Below are 6000 nucleotides of genomic sequence, written 5' to 3'. Positions count from 1 at the left end.
CATCTTTAATCCAAATCTCCAATCTTCCTTAGAAATTTGCAATTAACACCAAATTTGGGAATAAAATACTCTTATTCAAATAAAGATCATAAAAAATGTAAGAAGGTATAAATTCATAAATTAGGGATTATTTTATATGTAAATTAGCAATAAATCTTCATAAGTGCCTATATTTTAATATGAAATATTACTGAAATTAGACACTTATCAGTAGCTTGATTTAGTTTCCTATAATCAATGCACATCCTCCATCTTGTAACAGTTCTTGTAGGAATTAATTCATTTTTTTGTTATAAATAATTGTCATACCTTCTTTCTTAGGTACCACCTGTACCGGACTAACCCACGCACTGTTTGAAATGGGATAAATCATTCCTGCTTGTAAAAGCTTTTGTACCTCCTTTCTAACAACCTCCTTCATGGAAGGATTTAAGCGCCTTGGTGGTTGAGCCACAGGTTTGAAATCTTGCTCCATGTGAATTTTATGCATGCAATATGATGGGCTTATACCTTTCAAGTCAGCAAATGTCCATCCTATAGCTTCTTTATTTTCCTTCAGCACTTTTATCACCTTTTGTTCTTCCCCTTTGGATAAATGGTTGCTTATGATAACTGGCTTCTCCCAATTTTCTTCAAGAAAAACATATTTCAAATGAGTTGGCAACTGTTTCAACTCTATTTTCTGAGGGGTGTTAGCTTTGTTCAATTCTAATTCATCAAAAATCCCTTGTTGAACTTCTTTTGCCTTTCCTAGCTCTAACAAACTGTACCGCCCTGGTAGTCGAAAGTGATGACGTGGCATCCAGCTACAGTATAGGCGTGTTGACAAGGCGCCAGGTTGGCAGAAGGGGAGGAAGTCGGGGGGCTCGTGAAGTCGCCAGTTATTAAGTTGGCGTGTTCCGATCTCCAGCATACCAGAACCGGTGATCACCGGGTTAAAGATAGAGTCGCCAGATGTAAACTCAGGCGACCAAGTGATTGGAGATCGCCAGAGCAAGCACATCGCCAGAGATGAAGGTGGTGCAGATTATGAAGGCGGCCGGCGAGACCACAGGGAAGGTGTACGAAGGCACCCTAACTCGCCAGTTCCAGTAGAGATCGCACTCCCAAGTTAGCTATGCACTGGGCAGTACCATGCATGAGTAACTTAGCCAAAAGAGAGTCAGAAGCAGCGCCCAAGTCAAGGAGGCTCCAGATGATAGCACGTGTACGACTGGATGCGAGCCACGTGTCCAGGTTTGTAACTGCCAGGAGAGAGAAAGTGACCAGGTATATAAGAGTTCTCAACGAACTTCTGAGGTACGCACGTTCAGATTATACTCTTTACACTTGCGAGTTCTTGAGCATACTGTGAGAGAGAACATTGCACGGTTCCTTGAGAGTTCTTGAGTGTTCTTGCTCTTAGTATTTGGTGGTTCGGTCACTGACTTGGGCGTTGGAGTGCGATCGGCCGCAGCGGCGCCGCTCTGTTCTTTTACAGGTTCTTGAGGTGGATCGCGACGAAGGACGGAGGTAGAAGCGGTGCACACGTCGATCCAAGTTTGACGAGGCAAGTTCCAACGTTCTGGTCAACATGCAGGATCATCAGGCGCCCACCGTGGGGCCGTGTAAAACCTGTTCAAGTCCAGTTGCGCCCGTCGCTGCTGAAGGCGCCGCCGCCATGACCATGGCGCAGATGGCAGAGATTATGCGCTCGTTGCAAGCGACTGTGGAAGCCTCGCGCATAGAACAGGCGAGAATGCATGAGGACCTGGCCGCCTCTCGGGCCAGGAATGATGAGCTTAGCAAGGTGACTGAGGAGCTGCGTCAAGCTCTTCAGGAGCAGCAAGGGCGTCCTGTAGCTGAAGAGGTCGCGCCGTCGACGCCGCCTCGTGTGTTCCCTATGCCTTTCGTTCAGGCGATTACTGACACGCCTACTCCTACGAGTGTGGTACCTGTTAAGGCCGTTTTTACCGGCGTGGAGGATCCAGAGGCTCATCTCACCACGTTCCATACGCAGATGATGCTGTCAGAGGGATCAGACGCCGTGTATTGCAAGATGTTCGTGAGCACGCTCCAGGGAACGGCGCTGGAATGGTTTGTGAGCCTGCCTAACGGTCACATTACCAATTTCCAACAGTTCTCGAAGATTTTCGTCGAGCAGTACATCGTGAATAAGGCACCGCCCAGGGTGTCTTACGACCTGTTTGATATAAGGCAGTACCAGGGAGAGTCCCTCAGGGACTACTTGAATCGCTTTGGGGCGCAGATGGTCAGATCGCCGGCTAAAGATGAGGAAATGCTGGTATATGCATTTAAGAAGGGTGTGCTGCCGGGACCATTCTGCGAGGCGCTGATCAGGGCTCACCCCGCCACGTTTGCTGAGGTTAGGCGACTTGCGGTGGCCCACATCGCCGATGAGAGTGAAGTCGTCGAGAAGAGAGGAAGCGTGGCTCCCGCCAGGCCACGCGCCCAGACCAGAATCCAGCCACAGAGGGTGCTGGAGACAGCGGCGGCCAGAAGGGATCAAAGGACTCGCCATCCTTATGATCCAAGGAAGAACAAGGGCAGAAGCCAAGGGCGCCAGCAACCAGCACGCCGGGAATACAATCGCCCGCCTAAGCACAAGTTTGTCATGGGATTGGCGGACCTGATCGCCATTCCCAATATATCTGCTAGGTTGAAGGCGCCAGAAAAGGTGGGCGACAAGGTGCTGGGACCAAAGCCAGATGCCTGGTGTGAGTTTCACCAAGGCTTTGGTCACACCGTGGATTCGTGTTTAGCTTTAGGATACCAGCTCGACGATCTGGTAAAGAGCGGGTTCCTGAATGACTATTTGCTGGATAGAAGGACGGGGGGCGCGTCGAGCTCCCAACCAGCAGGTGCTGAGGCTCAGCAGCACGAGATGCCTACGCACGGAGAAATCCACACCATTGCAGGGGGTTTCTCAGGAGGTGGATGCACCGCATCACAGAGAAAGAGGTACGCGAGGTCTGTGATGACGGTGGATATGTTTGAAGACCACTCGCCGGAAGTGGATATTACATTCACCAAGCAGGATCTCAGGGATGTTGTGCCTCATGACAACGATCCCATAGTAATTTCGTTGATAACAGCAGGAAGAAAGGTCCACAGGGTACTGGTGGACCAAGGAAGCTCGGCAGACGTGATGTTCTAGCCGACTTTCACGCAGTTGGAGCTGCCCCTTGACCAGCTGAGGCCCTATGGAGGGTGTTTGTATGGTTTCGCTGGCGATCAGGTGGAGGTCAGGGGGTACATAGAGTTAAGGACTACGTTTACAGATGAGGAGAGTTCGAGAACGGAGAAAATCAAATACCTTGTTGTAAACGCTCCTTCAGCCTACAACATCCTGTTGGGAAGGCCCACGCTCAATCGGATAGGCGCTATACCGTCGACTCGACACATGAAGGTGAAGTTGCCGTCTATGGAGGGGGTGGTGATCACCATCAAATCCGATCAGAAAGAAGCAAAGAAGTGCTATGAGAATAGCCTGAAAAACAAAAGATCGGTGAGTTACGTAACAACCACCCCGCCTCCCGGTGTGAAGCCCAGATCGACGGTGATAGAAGAGACTGCCGGAAGAGACGTGGAGATGGTGGATGCTGATCTGGGGGAGGGGAACGCTGGTCTGGAGGAAGAAGAGGCAAGGAATCGCCCTGAGGAAGCGAGAGAGCTAGGAATCGCCAGGGCGGTGATCGCCAGAGAAACCAGACCAAAACCCGTCGAGCAGTGGCTCGAGAGAGAAATCGGGGGAAAGATCTTCAAGCTGGGGAGATCCCTGGAGGTTGAGCTCCAGGACCAGATCGCCAAGGTGATTGAGCGGCATCTGGACGCGTTTGCATGGTCCGCTTCGGACATGCCCGGGATCGATCCCGACTTCTTGTGCCATCATCTGGCGATGGACAACTTGGTGAGACCAGTGCGACAAAGAAGAAGGAAGTTCAACGAGGAGAGGAGGCAGGCGATCAGGGAAGAAACACAGAAACTCCTCGCTGCAGGCCACATCAGGGAAGTCCAGTACCCTGAATGGCTGGCAAATGTCGTGCTGGTGAAGAAGAGTAATGGGAAATGGCGCATGTGCGTTGATTTCACCGATCTGAATAAAGCTTGTCCGAAGGACTCATATCCTTTGCCAAGCATTGATGCCCTGGTGGACAGTGCTGCAGGGTGTAAGTTGTTGAGCTTCCTGGATGCCTTCTCGGGGTATAATCAGATCAAGATTGCATCCCATGGATGAAGAGAAGACCGCCTTCATGACTGAGAGGTCGTGCTAATCGGGTGTTGCTGAGAGGTTTGAAGAGAAGGCTAGAGAAAGCCAAAGGAAGCTGGGCTGAGGAGGTACCCCGTATAGTCTGGGCGTACCACACCACTGAGCAGTCAGGAACCCATGAGACCCCGTTCAGCTTGGTCTATGGATGCGACGCAATGATTCCAGTGGAGATCCAGGAGAGCTCGCCGAGATTCCAGAACTTCGTAGAGGAAGACTCGAATGAAGAGAGAAGGCTGAACCTGGATCTACTGGATGAGGTCAGGGAAGAGGCGAGATTGAAGGCTGAAGCGGTGAAGAGGAGGATTGAACGAAGATATAACTCGAGGGTGATGCCGAGACAGTTTAGAGAAGGCGACCTGGTGATGAGGAAGGCCCACCAGTACGAGATGGAGAATAAACTGTCGCCCAAGTGGACTGGACCGTTCAGAATAACCGAGGCGCTCGGGAACGGCGCCTACCGCTTAGAGACATTGGAAGGAGGGGCGATTCCTCGCACCTGGAACGCCACGCACCTCAAGTTATATTACAGTTGAGAACTTTGTAAGTAAAGATAAACACGAAGTTACATTACAATGTCTCTGTTAAAACAGTTTGAAGGGGGCACTCTTTTTTCCCTAAGGAGGTTTTTTAATGAGGCCACCCAATAAAGAGAAGTTTTCAAAGTACAAGTTGTTTTAGATTGCGTGCCTGTTGTTTTCAGAAAGTTTTGGAGAAAGACCTTTTCATTTATATGTGACTTAAGGCAAGTTTAAGATATATTGCATGCTTTCTAAAAAGTTTTAAGTCCTCATCGTTTTTCGGCGATCGGAGGCATCAGTTAAAGTTTTAAGTCCTCATCGTTTTTCGGCGATCGGAGGCATCAGTTAAAGTTTTAAGTCCTCATCGTCTTTCGGCGATCGGAGGCACAAGTTAAAGATAAAAGACCTCAACGCCCTCGCGCGTCCTGAGGCGAGTTAAAGACCTCCTCGCCGTCGAGCGAGTGCAGGCGAGGAAGAGTAAAAAGTCCTCAGTGTTTCTGGGGGCGAGAAGATGTAACCCCTGGGGCAATGTAGAGGCACCAGTAAAAAGTCCTCAGTGTTTTTGGGGGCGAGAAGATGTAACCCCTGGGGCAATGTAGAGGCACCAGTGAAAAGCCCTCAGTGTTTCTGGGGGCGAGAAGATGTAACCCCCGGGGCAATGTAGAGGCAAGTAAAAGACCTTCTCGCCTATGAGCGAGTTCAGGCGAATTAAAGACCTTCTCGCCGATGAGCGAGTTCAGGCAAGATAAAATCCTTCTCGTCTCGAACGAGTTCAGGTATGGTGTTGAGGGTGGACGAAGTTTGGAAGGTGGCTAAGGTAGGTTCGAAGAGAGCGCCTAGCCACCCGGTCTTTTGTTCTGAAGTTCAGGAAGGTAGAGAAGGATCCGAAAGGCTCCTCTACCCCCAGATAAAAGAACAATGGCCAAGGTATGAAGCCAGAAAGAAGCTGATATCGCCAAGAGTCTTTAACGACCAGGAAAAGTCCAAACAGTGGCGAGAAAGTTAAAGACCCGTTTTGATGAAGCAGATCGGGTGAAGCAATGTTTTAAGCCAGTAGTTGAGTTAAAGTTCGTTGCTTGAAGAGTAATTTTACACTAAGGTTAATTGCCTTAAGATTACAAGCTATTAAAGTGATTATTGTTTGAAGTTGAAGTGGCTCGAAGCAGTTAAGTGTATGATTGCGCTTATGAAATTACTAAGTCATTTCTCTGA

Source organism: Phaseolus vulgaris, chromosome 1 (assembly GCF_000499845.2).
Source record: "Phaseolus vulgaris cultivar G19833 chromosome 1, P. vulgaris v2.0, whole genome shotgun sequence".
NCBI lineage: Eukaryota > Viridiplantae > Streptophyta > Magnoliopsida > Fabales > Fabaceae > Phaseolus > Phaseolus vulgaris.
Note: the sequence above shows the minus strand (reverse complement) of the source record.